Raw genomic sequence first — 15,185 nt, forward strand, 5'->3', positions numbered from 1 at the left:
AGATTTTATTCCCTCCACCTCCAAACCCTTCTTATGGTGAAATCTACTGCCGTCCCTTCGTGTAATGATCATGCTACTTAATTTGAAGTGATGTACTTTCACTAGGAGTTACAGTTTATCCTTGAATTTTTTCCTAGATTCTAGGGTAGATAGATTTAGAGATCTGATCGAGAAAAGTTAGGCAGCTGGGGGAAAAAAATGTGTTGGAACGACTAACTAAATATTACCACTTCTGGAATAACTTTTGGGACTTCTATACATTTTTCTGTACTTTATATGCATTAAAAGAGATTAATTCATGTCCTAATTTCTTATTTTTTAAAGTTAAGCTTATCATCACTTGACCAGAAGCTTTAAACTGCTTGGAAAGAGGGAAAAACAGAACTGAAAATTCTCCAACATCTTCATCCCTGAATGCGTCTTTCACACCATGATCGAGTCGTTTTACCAATTTTCTAGTGGTCTTCTTAAAAAAGCAAAAACAAAAACTCTTACCATCAGTTTAGCAAAGAACTTAACTAATTCAACATCTTTTTCTTCTTTCACCTAAAATTTCTAGACAGCATGCATGACTATCATCACTTTGTGGGTTTCTTCGGTCTTGACTGAAAATGTTTTTTTTTTTTTTAAAGATGCTTTTCTCCCCTCCACAGCCTCTGAGACTATGCCAAATGACCATCTGTTTTGTATGGTGCTTTTGATCCCTTGCTTTCTAATAAAATGGTTTTTAAGTCTTTAAACTTTCAGTGGGTTATTTGCTATTTGAAATCTTTCCACTTTTCCTACTGTACATACTTCATCGCAGCTAAATTTCTTAAAAATGAACCCCACATGATAGATTTTATTCTTCCTCTCCCTGAAGAATGCTGAGCTTAATCAAGATATGATTTCTCTTAAACAATGTTGACCTACAGAAACCTTTCTCAATTCTTGTTTGTTCCTCAAAGCAAAAATCCTGGTTACTTCTTTGCTCTATAGGATCTAAAACTGCCAACTGTGCAGAGAAGTTTATCTTACTCAAAACCATATCTTTAAATTTGCTCTTAATAAAGTAGTTAACCAATCTATGAAGAGTAAATAAACCCCACATTATTATTATCTAGCCTAATTTTGCGGCTTCTCCTTTAACAGTTTCAACTCAGTCACATTATTTTGATTAGGACTGAGACATTTTTATTTAAGTAAGGATTTCCACCCTTATAAAAATGTAATCGCTTGCTGCCTGTGTCATCCCTATGAAGTGCGCAGCCTAGCAGCACCACTTCAACAATTTGATTCCTTCCATCAAGTATCTAAGATGTCAGTTAAATCACTGTTTATCATTATTTTGCCTACCAAGAAAGGAGAAGGAAAAAAATTATATAAGGATGACAGAAATGGCACTTGTCATGTTTATGTAACACTTTTAAATAAATCTAATGCTTCCGATCACAAATTCAGGTAAAATATATTATAGACTTGTTGTTGGAAGAAAATGTCACTTCACTGTTATATTACCTACCTCAATGTGATCTTGTTAAAACTGAATTATAAGAAAAAGAATATTACCAGACACTGTCCTGCATTTCCCTCTCTGTCAAATGGTGTTATCTGAACTCATCTGAAATCCACACTGCCAGATTTCTAGCTCTGTCAGGACTATAAGGGCCGGCTATACAGACGCCAGAAACAATACTACTGAAAACAAAACAACTATCACTAGCAAACTAAACTACGTTAAAAGCATTTCTACTAATAAAGCAAAACTACTTGGTCAGCAAAACTGAGACCTTTTTAACCACTACAGAAAAATAATGACATAATGAATTAACAGCCACCGGCTTTAAAATTCACAATATCAATCATATATTACTGTACCACTTGAGCGTATGTGGTGAGAATCTATGACGTCAAGTCTGACATGTAGCAAATCCTGACAAAGAAAAGCAATGTGATTATTTGCCTAGGACCCTCTCTGCCTAACAGATTTTTCTTAAGCATCAATCCCAAGTTCATTAAGAACCTTTCTTCTAAAATTTTACACCAAAAATAGCACATTTTTATAGAATGGCAAATAGGCCTCTTTGTATATTGCAACCACACAAGTTGATGATATAAATAGAGTATACAGGTACCCTGCACCTGTCAGCTACCTCAAATGGCATATAGTATAACAAACAGGCTGAGAGCTTGATGTCCAAAAGGAGCATTCTATATAACCCAAGGACAGAAATAAGACATTACATCTCTACACATTAGGTAGGAATTTTAGCTTCCAGTCAATTATCAAACAGCAGTCCGACCTAAGAGATTTTTGTTGCCTATCAGCTTCATGTAAAGAAAAAAGGGAAGAGGTAACAGGAAAAATAATGAAATATTAGAAGGGTTAGGAAAGAACAAGCAAGGGAACTATAAGAAAATTTACAAAACACAAGTCAAACAAGAGAGCAGCTAGACATCACAAGACATCTTCACCCTCAGGCTGATGAATTAGGTACTGAGACTTCCAGAACAAAGCCAGCTATGCATTGAGAGGAAATCAAAATAACACAAACCTCAAAATTAAAAATTTAGGCTGGAAGCAAAGTGTATAGTCCCTGAAAGCTTATTTTTAATGAGCTACCCCAACCCCCAGAGTTGCTGAGACCTCACTAGAAAGAGGGACTATCATGATATTGGACTTTTCCTTTTGAGGAAGGAGAAAATTCAGAGGCCTAACTCACCTATTACTCAAGGCACCCAAGGCTCAAATACCACTCCTCAGGGAAACTGGCTATAAGGCCTTCTGTTCTACCCCTGCCGTCTTCCAGACATGACTGCAATTTTCACCATGATTAACTTCCAGGAATGCCAGCCAGAGGAGCAGCCAGGAAAAAAGAACATATTTCCCCCTCACTGTCGGCTAGACCCTCTGGAACAACTACAGACAGTGCCGCTTTCTCTGTTCTGGGCAGAAGAACATTCAGCAACCTCAGGGAAGTGCCTAACAACCCAGTAACACACTTAAACCATATTTCTCAAAGATACCGACTCTGATCATCTTATTTAAACCTGCAAGCTTCCTATCTCCTTCATCTATCCCTGCTCTACACTACTAACCCTCCTTACTCTGTTCTATTTTTTCCCCACATCAATTATCACCCTCTTTATACTACATAATCATTAATTATGCTTATTTCTATTTCCTTTTGTTAAAAGATAATATCCATGGGGTTGGCATTTTTTGTCTATTTTGCTCACTGATAGATCCTAAGCAGCTCGGACAGGACCTCACATATAGCAGGACTCCAGTAAATATTTATGGAATGAAAGAAGTAAATAAGAAAAACTAAAAAGACCTCTTGGAGGCCAACAATATCCAGAGGGCCCAACAATGCCTGTGCTCCTCTAACAGAATCAGCCAGGTTCCCGTGCCTGACCTATAGCACTTCTGACTGTCATGTACTACCTCTCCTCACCCCAATTCCTCCATCAGCTAAGATGTACAGAACCACAGCACTACTGCAGGCAACTACGGGCAACATGTAGGCAACAAGGAGTGATTAAAGGTTTTCAGCAAAGAAGCAAAATAATCAGAACTGCATTTTGAAAAGTCCACACTAGAATTCCTTGCTACATACTCTTCTAGAAACAAATTCTTTCCTTTCAGAGCACTTCAGCTCATAATCATACATCCATTAATTGACTGCTGGTTTTTCCCAACTAGACGTGTACGTCCTGAATGGACAGAGACCACATCTGGTCTGGCACAGTGTTCGATAAACACAGGCGCACCTTGGAGATATTAGGGATGCAGTTCCAGACCACAACAAGAAAGCGAATATCATAGTAAATCAAGTCACACAAATTTTTTGCTTTCCAGTGCATATAAAAGTCAAGTTTATAATATACTGCAGTCTATTAAGTATGTAATAGCATTATGTCTGAAAAACAATGTATATACCTTAATTTTAAAATGCCAACCATCAACTGAGGCTTCAGCAAGTCATAGGCGTAACGTCAAAGATCACAATCATAGATCACCGTAATAAATATAATAATGAAGGAAAGTATGAAATACTCTAAGAACTAGAGAAATACTGTGACACAGAGACATGAAGTGAACAAATGCTGGAAAAACAGTGCGAACAGACATGCTTGCCACAGGCTTGCCACAAACCTTTAATTTGTAGAAAATGCAGTATCTGTGAAGCACAGTAGGAAAGGGATGTCTGTATAAACTAAATAAAAACTATAATGATAATGCAGCAGTATATGACATGTAATACACAAAGAAGCTTTAGCTATGAAGTTACTACAATAACAGACAATAGGGAGGCCTGAACTAGGGCAGGTGAAAAGGCAACGACAAACGAAAAGATATCCAGAATGATTCAAATTTAGTGAATGAGGTGATGAGATGAGGTGGTAAGGAAGAAAAAAGAACGAAACACAAACCCAAAGTTTTGTGCCATGGCAACTGGAAGAACTGTAATGCTTAGCAGAGAAAAGGAGAAGCAAGTTCCAGAAATGATGGACTGGAGGTACATTTGAAAGCAAGTACCAAGTAGAAAAAAAATTCCCCCTTTCCTCTATACCATTCAGATTCACAGACTTGGTGAGGCTCACAATTTCGATGTCTCTTCCAATGTCTCTAGCTCCATTGCTGATACCACTCTTACTGAGTTTCACATGAAACCTCAGAATTTGTAACTGCAGTTTACAAGGCACATTCCTGAATTCACTAATGCTCACCTGAATGTTCATCTCAACCAAACCCAAAGAGCTCACCTAGGAATATTAGGAACATTCTGGTAACATATCAAAACCCCACTGGCTTTACTGTGTACACAGAATAGGTAAGACAATGCTGCCTTGCTCTATAAATACTGAACCACAGCCTAAGAAACTACAGGTACTAACATGCACTGTGGTATCAGCATACAATGCAATGGCCTAACTGCCAGATTTGGATTTCAATCATGGTGTAGTACGATTTCCAAAGGTTGCACAGCACCTATTCTGGCCACTGTCCAATTCAAAACCCTAACACTTGGGGAAAAAAAAAATCTATCTACAAAAGCCACTTATATTTCTAATACAAATCTTTCAAAAATCTCATTCAAGTGGAACACTTCCCAAAATAACTTTTAGATTACCTGAGAATTAGTAATGCTCTACAGATGGCTGGGAATAAAGCAGAACACTCTCAGGACTTTTTATGAGTCCAAAATAAACAATAGTTCCGCCCACCACATTTTTCTATTAGGGACTGATGGATGTTGTAAGTACAAATTTAAGAACGGTGAATGCTTCTTCCAATGTTCAAAGGTAGATTAAACATGTAATTTTGTTATGTTAACATACACTCTATCAAAATAAAGAAAGAAAAGACCATCACTCTCTTAACATACAATAAAAAGCTGCTATTGGGAGTTCCAAATCCAAAAATTAACTGGGAAATGCTGATTAAAATTCTAACTTGGGGGCTCAACAACTGGGTTATACACTTTTATTCCTTTGCTGCTGCTGCTGCTAAGTCGCTTCAGTCATGTCTGACTCTGTGCGACCCTATAGACAGCAACCCACCAGGCTCCCTCGTCCCTGGGGTTCTCCAGGCAAGAACGCTGATGTGGGTTGCCATTTCCTTCTCCAATGCACAAAAGTGAAAGTGAAGTTGCTTAGTTGAGTCCGACTCTTAGTGACATCATGACCCAATCTTAGCCTACCAGGCTCTTCCATCCATGGGATTTTCCAGGCAAGAGTACTGGAGTAGGGTGCCACTGCCTTCTCCGATTCATTTAAACTACTTGAAAGCAAAGACTTCCTAACATCACAGTTAACCCTTGAACACTAAGAGTTTGAACTGTGATGTTAGGTCCAGGTCTATCTGGATTTTTTTTTTCAATAAATACATACTATAGTACTGCACAATCAGAAGCTGTTTAGAACCTTGGATACTGGAAGGCCAACTACAAAGTTATATGAGGATATTTTTAATTCACTGGGGGGGGGGTACCCCAACCCCTGTGTTGTTCAAGGATCAACTGTACTACCAATTTCAAAGTTCCTAAAGTCACCCATCAGCTTCAAATTGCTCAGTCCCTTTTAGGGGGTATTTCAGAGATTCCCCCTTGTTGGTCAAACTGGCGATTTTGCATTCAAGCATTAAAAATAACAATTTTATTTTCTAAACAAAACAGTGGGCAACTTTTATGCAATCCCAAGAAGTTAATTCAAAGTAGGTTTCCTACTAACTGGACAGAAACAGAAAAACGCCCAATCCTACCTCCAATATCAGTCCCATTTGGCTAAAGATTTCAGATATAAGAGATTTAAAGATCTTAAATCCCTGGCTGAATACACAAAATTACTTCTTATTGATATCAGGTAAATCCTTCTAGGTTTGATTTCCTTTTCCCAAGCTGAGGTTCTTTTTCTGCAGCTTTCTGATCCCCACTGCTATAGCTGGAGCAAGCTAGAAAAAGATATATTTGAAAAATTGGGTGAACCTGCAGAATAAGGATACAAGACTCTCCAAAAGAAGATAGCTTAGTGAAAAAAAAAACAAAAACAAAAACAATATACACATATCAAAGAGAAGTGAGAGTCAAGCCCCTGGAACTAAGATTGCACGTATTTGCCCTTCTAAATACTGACATGATTTTTTAAAAAAGCTTATGTTAACCATTTTTGTCCCATTCTTTCATCACAATCTTGATATCATAAAATTCAACACTACATGGAACCTTTAGAGATGATCATGTCTAATATGCTCATTTTACAGATAAGGAAAAGGAAAACATAGGAGTGACTAGCACAAGGTTACATAGCTTGTTAGAGGCAATACAGTGATCAGAATCTGGGTTTATGGCACACAATTCCATGCTTTTTCCTCTATGCTTTAAAAAGCCATATTCGCAAACATTTTACACTATTAAATCAGAAAATAAGTAACTGTAACTAAGCCACACAAAAATAAAATTTATCCATATAAAGAGAACAAAGGGTGAGACCAGGAAGTACTCTAAATCAAACAGAAAGGAGCAGCATTTGTTCATACAGTACATGCTTTCCTAAGGGCACAACCTGGCATGTATTTTCTGAGCCATTTTATTTAATTATCACCTGCGGGTATTTGTGTCCTGTGCTTTCATCAAATGAAACTCCTTAAGAGGATGCCACAGTGACTCTTGTGGCAAAGGTTTGAGAAGTGATAACTTCTGGCAGAGATAACTGATGGTACAAAAGGAACCCACATACACACAAGTGGCGCCAGCAATCAAGAAGAGAGGACCGAGTTGAAGAGGGTGGAGATTCTGCTGGGAGCAAGTAATCCTGAAAATGAGATAAGAATAAAAATCCAAGAGCAAAGCTGGCCTGATACTAATGACCAGAGAGCACAATAAAAAGAAAGCAGTTTCAGAGTTTGCCTGGCATCAGACAGTTCTCACCTGCAAAAGAAAGAAGGAAAAAATTCTTACAGAGACAAAAGAAAGATCACAGGTTTGCTCCTGAGTGATGGATTAGATATGACCTAATAGGTATTTGCCATCTCTTATTTCTGGGACTCTGATCCAAGAACAAACAGCAAGAGAACCATGAAAAATCAGCCCTGTTGGATCTGGAGTTCTGCCTTGACAAGATATAAAGCTCATTCATAGATCTGACTGTGCTCATGAGACTGCAGTTCAACTCCTGCTGCTAGAGCAAGAGGAGGGGGAAGGAAGACAGAAAGGGGTGAGTGGGAAGGAGGTGGAAGATCTGCGTTGTGACTATAATAGCTACAGTAATTAGAGTGTTTCCAAGCTGCTGGAGAAGTCTTCAGAGCAGAGAATGTGGAGGGGCCATGGGGGAGGGGGAAAAACAGGAGGAAGCAAACTACCGAGAATGCTAGGAAAATACATGGTGCTTTGTGAACATTTTAAAACAAACAAACACCTGTGATGGCTTCATATAGGGAAATAGAGAAGTTTATATTCTTTCCCAGAAGTGAAATTATACAAATAACGGCTAGGCTACTTACTCAAAGCTAGGTTATGAACTAGGTGTAAACAGATTCTTGCAAATGTCCCTGTCTCTGCAGTGGTCCACTGTTTGCCTCCCTTTCCCCTGAATCAATCAAAAAAATCAATCTATCCATTCATCTATAATATCCAAATCTGTCTCAATCCTTCTAACAGATCTAAGCCTTCACTTCACTTGGAAAAGCGATTTCTGAACTCCAAAACAGTTACTATATCTTCTTTCCTGTCAATCCACTGTTAATTAATACCTTGTGAATTCAATTAGGTTGTGTGTGTGTACGTGTGTGCATACACGTGTTTCAAGCACACAGTTTGTCAGCCTAATACAGAAAAAGACCGGAGGACACCAGAGAAGTTACAAAATAAACATCAAGATGCTTGTTTATAAATTTTAGGCTCTACAGCACTGCCACTTATAGTGGCATGAACATGTGAAAGAAAAATGAAATCACATTAACAGAAGATGACGATAACCTGGGAGGAAAATCTGGGAATTTGCAGAAAACCTCAAAATAGAAAGTCCCCCTCCAAGTTATAGGAAATGCTACACTTGTTTTTAAGATAAATATTTACTTGAGCTACTTCCTTGATTTAGCCCTCCGGTGATGACTTGATTCTAACAGTGATGTTAAACTCAAAGCCAGAAAAAAAGAGTTATAAAGGTGTTTGGAGAAACTAAAAATGGAATAAAACAAACAACAGAACAGATGCAAACTTCATGTGGAGAATTACATTCATAAAATAAAACCACATGTGAAAGTCTTGAGTAAGCCATGTCAGGTAGACTTAACACAAAAAGTCAATTACATCCTCTGCACAAAACCTGCTGGGTATCCTCCCAGTGGGCTAAATCTTTTTCACCACACTAAAAGCAAAGAATTTTCTCCTTCCCTATCCCTCTAATAAACAAGTGCTAGAAACACTGAATTACCATTATTTCCTTTCCATTCACAGGGCATAAAGCCAGAACTCACAGAAATACAATAGGGCCGTTTAGGACCACGTCTAAGGCATGCTACTCAGTAATCTAAAAGAAATACAGAGAAGGAAGAATCTCTTCCCTTTATTTCATTATCGCCTCACTAACACACCAGCATCAGGCATTAAGAAATGTGAAACAAAGAAGAATTTCACACATATGAACTGAACCTAAACCACAGAAGACCAAGTATTTTCTTGTCACTGTGGCATGTGATTCTTTAACCACCTGCTCAATAATCCCTCTTCAGCTGCACAGCTGCTGCCAATTCCACATGCCCAGCCAGGCAGGTGCTTTGGTGAATTACCTGTTCCCTAGTGAAAAGAGCCCTTCACTGACTCTTAGTGGGCCCAGAACATGCCAATCAGCATTGCCTATCTTCATTTTGTCTGTCACAGCCAACTTTTATGAGATATCACAAAGGTATACTTAGTCACTATGTGATTTTGTATTTTGCAAGTTTTTTTTTTAAAGAAACTGATTTTTAAAAAATCAGGCAGAAGTGAGAATACAGCTGCTTAAAAGAAAATTTGCCACACAACATAAGGCTGCCTCATCTCAGAGTGGCCCCATCTGTCTGGCAATATTCCCATTCACGACCAGTTTCCACAAGGGAAATAACAATTGCTTAGGTACCTATGAGCAGGAAAAAGTGGCACTAGAAGGTTCTATTGTACCTGGCAGTAAAAAAACAGAGAAAGCAGAGAACTTCTGGAGACCACACACCATTCCTGTACTTGTTAAGTCTCCACGGCTGAGCCCAGGCAGTGGTATTCTGAGTCAAATAAGTAAGGAGTGGCACTTCCACTTGACAGAGCAATCAGTAAACCCCTCAACAAATTATCCTGTTCCAGTCATTTAGCTGCTATATGCTAATTGCAACATAATTACTACCAGAAGCCAAAATTATGCTTCCATATCCTCACACAAAATAAGCACTAATCTGTCCAGCTATCTAGACCTCTCACAAGGAAACATTTTCTAACAAGAAGCTGGGTGGAGGTGGTGGTGGGGGTGGGGGGGCTGGAAATCCAAAGTGTTCTCTGAAAGATGGTCACAATCAGAAGATTTGTAAGTTTCCTTGTGGCAAGGACCCAATTCTGAAACCACTAAATCTAATCAGGGCAAATTTAATCTGAGGCTTCTGCCTTCACTGTCACCTGACAGGATTCAGAAATGAAAGTCAACAGCCCAAGAGCAGAAAGTTTTGGACTCAGTTTAGCTAACTTCACTCAGGGACCTAGGACACACAGTTGGACATGGTCTAAAGGCAGACACCACCTCTAGCAAGGCCTTAAGACACTTCCGTCACCAAGAAACAGAAAGGTCAGAACAACCGGTTTCCCTCCTAACAAAGCCTAACACCTAAGTGGCAAGCCGTCATTTTCAAGAAACTCATTGAAATAAAGAGAAAAAGGAGGCAACGTGGTCAGACCAAGGGCCTCGGAAAGACCCTTACCACAACCAAAGGCTCAAGTTCCTCTTCAATGACACCCTATAGGAAATGGCTGGCTATTGTGTACCACGTATATTGTGTACAACTGTCCTCTCACAATGACAACTGATTTCTAATCTCTTTTCAAAGAAAAGTTTTCTTTAATGTCCTAAAGAGAAACCTCATTTCTAGTCCCTAATAATTGTTTACCCAACTCATAGTACCGAAGTACCCAACTAGTAGTACTATTTGGGCATTTCTACGAGGTAAGTACAAGGATAGGGTTTCTTCTAGCTTGTTCTCATCCTTCTCTCATTAATAACTCCCAAGATCTCAATTTTTTTTATGTTACTCTGGCAAATTTCTCCCTAACACAGACACACATATGGATTTTCTGCACAATGAGCAAGTCACATCGTTTCATCAGAATTAAAGATAAAAAGGAAAGTTATTTTGGTTCCCCCAGCTCTTGCCCAGATAGGCAAATTCTGTGGGATTTTTTGTTGTGCAATTATTCTGACCAGGAAGTCCCCATTAAAAAGGTACTTGATCCGTGACTCCCTATCTTAACCCTGCACAGGTTTTTAGTGGTATTCCTAAACAAATAAACAAACATCTTTGTAGGAGTATCCCATCTCTATAAAAAGGATTAAATTGGCTGGCTTGAACCAGCTTAGAGCCTTTTTCCTTAGAAGTCTGACACAAATCTCAGGATTGAGTCTCCCAGCCACTATTTCCCCTCAACTTAGTACAGGCTAGCCAAAGAGGCAGGCACAACATGGCTGGCATTCCCTATTCTTCTGAAAAATGTGTGCCAATGAGCTCTGCATTGTTCCTTACTCAAAAAGAAGAGCCTTTCTGTCTGGCCTCCTCCAATGGCAAGCCCCAGTCTGGAAAAGGAAGAAAATGGCACTGAGGAGCCTGGGAGATGGAGCCTATCCAAAGCTCTCAGACAAGACTTGAACCTATGACCTTCACTGTGTACACAATAGGCGGGTGAGAGGGACCGGTTTATCTCTGCAGCAGCAGTTCTCAGCCCTGGGGTAGCTCTCCGGATAAAATGACACGACTATTGTGTGTGGCAGCAAAACAGTCATCTCCTCACAACAGCCTAAACCAGCACTCCCTCCCCCAAGACAAAGCAGCAGGGGTGAAATTAACTCAAGGCTGCAGAGCAAAGCCTCACAGAGAAAAGAGAGGCCTGTGGGGGGACTGGGGACTCTCCTCAACCCCTGGGGCTCTGGACACATGGCTGGAAACAGACAGGCTTTCTCCCCCATCTTTCCCACTCTCATTTAGGTAGGAAGCTGTTTCTTAGAGAATTTAATCATCTGTGATTTGTTCAGAAATATTCCCCCTGAAGGGCTCTGATCTCTCCACCCTGTGTGAGCCTAATTCCTAGAAGCTGAAATGACTGTTTGCTGCTGCCTGTTTCACAAACACACATTAATTGGTCAGATGTGTCTCCTCCTCCTCAACCCCAGAGGGAGGAAGAAGAATCTGAGCAAAGCATAGAGATGATCCAACCGTAATTACACATAAAGGGAAAAGAGGGCAGCACGGGTTTTCCAAACAGGACAGGGTCACAAACCCTCCCGGGGGCACTAGGAGAGCAGTTAAGGCCAGGCCCAGGAATCCCTCCATCTTGAAGAAAAGGACAGGAGTAAATGTGACCTGAAGCCTGGAAGGAGCACACACCCACAGCCTACTTACTGCACACTACCAGCCACCTTGCTCCCCCCTCCTGGGCCACGCACACGTCCTGCTCCCAGCCCTTCGCCCTGAACCCCCCCAACTCCCTCACTAGCTCCAGTCGCCCCGGGCCCCCTCAAGATACCCAGACTCGCCTCGGAAACTCTCTGGCCTGTCCCCACAACCTGGCCAGACCCTAATCCCCTCTCGAGCACCCCTACCCTCTGCCTGAACCAGCCCTGGCCACGCTGTGAACTTCACCCTGCGCCCCTCGACGCCCCCTCCCCCAACCAGGCAACGACCCCCCCACCCCGCCGCCCTACACACCTTCTCCTCGCTCCTCCCCGGCCCCCCAACCCCCACTTCCTCCGTCAGGCGCCGCTATCCCCGGCCCCCTGAGCGCCGCCGCCTCTCTCCTCCCCCAGCCCCGGCTCCACACAAAGCTCCGGACTCACCGCGCGGCCGGTCCCGGGAGCCGCCACCTCCGCCCGCCTGGGCCCCGGGCCGTAGAGCCGCTGCTGCTACGGGGCCCAGGCCGCCATCCGTTCCCGCGGCCCCTCCCCCCCTCCCCACCCCGCCTCGGCTCCGGCTCTCCGCCCCCTCCTCGCGCCGCTCCGCCCCGCCCGCCGGTGCCGCTGTGTCCGGGGCCGCGGGTCCCTCAGCCGCCGCCACCGCCGCCGCCGCCGCCGCCGCCGCCGCGATCCGGGACAACCAGGGCCGCCCAGAAGACCCGGACACTGGACTACCGGGCCCTCGGATCCGGATCCTTGTGCCGTCTGGAGCCGTAGAGCGCAGAGGAAACCCGGAACCTGGATGGAGGAGCCAAATCCTGGGTCTCGGAACGCGCGGTCACACGGAGCCCGGATTAGAGACTCGGAGCCCGGATTAGAGACTCGGAGCTCTGGGAATGCTGGAAAACCCGGCAAGCCGGTTAAAACAGAGATAAAGTCGAAGAAGCCTGGATTGGCGAGCTCGAACCTAACGCTCTCTCCTCGTGGAAAGAACTCTCGCTGCACCAGACTTCCTCGCAGAGACGTCTCTGGGGAAGTATCGTACCTTAAATACGGAAGACACCAGTTCTGTAGGTGTCCAACCACGGGAAGAGCAAAGGGTCGTAAAAGGTCTGTCTGACCGTGAACATCACAAAGAACCGAAGAGCCAGCACAGCTCATCGTGGTTTCATCCACTTTATCTCTTGGTTCAGCAAAGCAGCAACTCCTAATATTTTATCCTTTGTTCTCCAATTTCTTATTTAGGATTACCACTAGTTTTCCTCTTCAAAGCACCCATTTCTAATCCTTCTAATATCACCTTTCACCTTGCCACCCCGTTTCACCAAATCTTGCTTATTATCTCTAAGTCCTACTTTGTCCTTTTCCAACACACCATTCTATTTCTAACGATTTTAGCTTTTATCTTATCTGCCATTCGTCTGATTGCCCAGCACACTATCTAGTAGGCATTCAGCCCTTCTTTAAGTGAACCCTCCCACCTACCTCTCACTCAGGATACTCTTCACCACCTCTTGCCTAAAACGTCCACTCCATTTCCTAGCGAGAAGAAATTTGTCTTAATTCTCAAGTCTTAGCCTCAATTAAGTCCTTCCTGTGTCCTTGCCATCTTAACTCTGCAGTTTTGTTTGGTTGCACTCTCCCAGCACTTGGAATCTTACTTCCCCAACAAGGGATCAAATCCGTGTCCCCCTGCGATGGAAGCTTGGAAGTCCAAACCATTGGACCCCAGGGAAGTCCCAGCTTTGCAGTTATCTTTCCTTTCCCTTACCCTGAGGCATCCTTCAACAGTACCACTCAAGATAGCATGTGATTTGGGGATAAAGGCAGATCATAAAACCCCTTTGCTCTCCATTTCCACATATGCATGCAAAAAGTGTGTGTGTGTGTCAGGGGGTAATGGCTAAAGATGAACACTAAGCTGCTCTGGCCTAGGAAAAATAATCTCCCCTTGATCCACCCATATTCAGCTTGTTCTAGGACAATACAAGAACAAAACTGACCCCAGGTGATGATGTTACAAGTGACGATTCAGCTACTTGCAGGTAGACAAAGAGAAGGGTTAGTTTTGAGACAGGTATGACTTAAGAGTTAACACTAAAGTGGCATCTCCTACTAAAAAGCATGACTCTACCACGGGAAAACACTGAATTGCAAAAATGGGCAACAAAGGAAAGCAAACATTCCTACAGTGAATTTTTGGAGAAATTTCTCAAGCTTAGAAGTACCATTAAAATTTTCAAGCAATTGAGGTCCTATACAGTAAAAGAATCTTAAGTTTAGACTCCTTGCTCCTCTAGACCAGGGTTTGGCAAAATACGGCCCACAGGTCAAATATGTCCCATAAATTAAGAATGGTTTTTACATTTTTGGATGGCTGAAAAATAACCAGAAGACTAGTTTGTGATGATGAAAATTATATTAATGTTAATCAAATTTCAGTGTTCATAAATAAAGTTTTAGTGGCTCATAAGCCATGCTCATTCACCTATGTATTATCTATGGATTCATTTCACTTGCACTACAATAGCAAAGCTGAATAGTTGTAACAAGGACCGTATAACCTGAGAAGCCTAAAATACTTGCTGTCTGGCTCTTTATAGAGAAAGTGTGCTGACCCCTACTCCAAACAAGTTCTGTCTGATAGAACTTTTGGCAATGATGGAATTATTCGATACTTGTGCTGCCCAATTCAGAAGTCACAGCTACATGCAGCTATGTGAACACTTGAAATATGGTACTGTGACTGAAGAACTGAATTCTTAATTTCTCTTAAATAATCACATGTAGCTACTATATTAGACAGTACAGCTCTAGATGTTTCTCAGATCTTTCGTACTGACATTTTTTTACCCCTCGATCCAACATCTCACTCCCTTTCTGTGACACAGCTACACATTCTCAGTCACCATCTCCACCTCACCTTATCTACCAGACTCCAAGTCAAGGTACAAGATTTACTAGGTTTTTGCTCTAGACTCTCCATTGTCACAACAGAAATCTGATTAGTCTATGAAGTTTCACCCCATGAATTAATCCACATTATGTGTACAAACATAAATAGACACACATTTACCCAGGTT

The 15,185-nt window shown here is 41.8% G+C and overlaps 1 protein-coding gene across 5 annotated transcripts in view; it reads right to left on the reverse strand.

Annotated features, from left to right (window-relative positions):
• The window catches only part of ZNF609 (zinc finger protein 609), a 197,311-nt gene extending 184,668 nt beyond the window's left edge, over nucleotides 1-12,643 (reverse strand). For all 5 annotated transcript variants that reach the window (XM_042252330.2, XM_042252329.2, XM_027971750.3 and 2 more), the window contains exon 1: nucleotides 12,547-12,643. The gene's annotated coding sequence lies outside the window, so the exon portion shown is untranslated. The remainder of the gene's footprint in view (nucleotides 1-12,546) is intronic.
• Nucleotides 12,644-15,185: the final 2,542 nt, after the last annotated feature.

The sequence above is a fragment of the Ovis aries genome, chromosome 7 (assembly GCF_016772045.2).
Source record: "Ovis aries strain OAR_USU_Benz2616 breed Rambouillet chromosome 7, ARS-UI_Ramb_v3.0, whole genome shotgun sequence".
NCBI classification, from domain to species: Eukaryota; Metazoa; Chordata; class Mammalia; order Artiodactyla; family Bovidae; genus Ovis; species Ovis aries.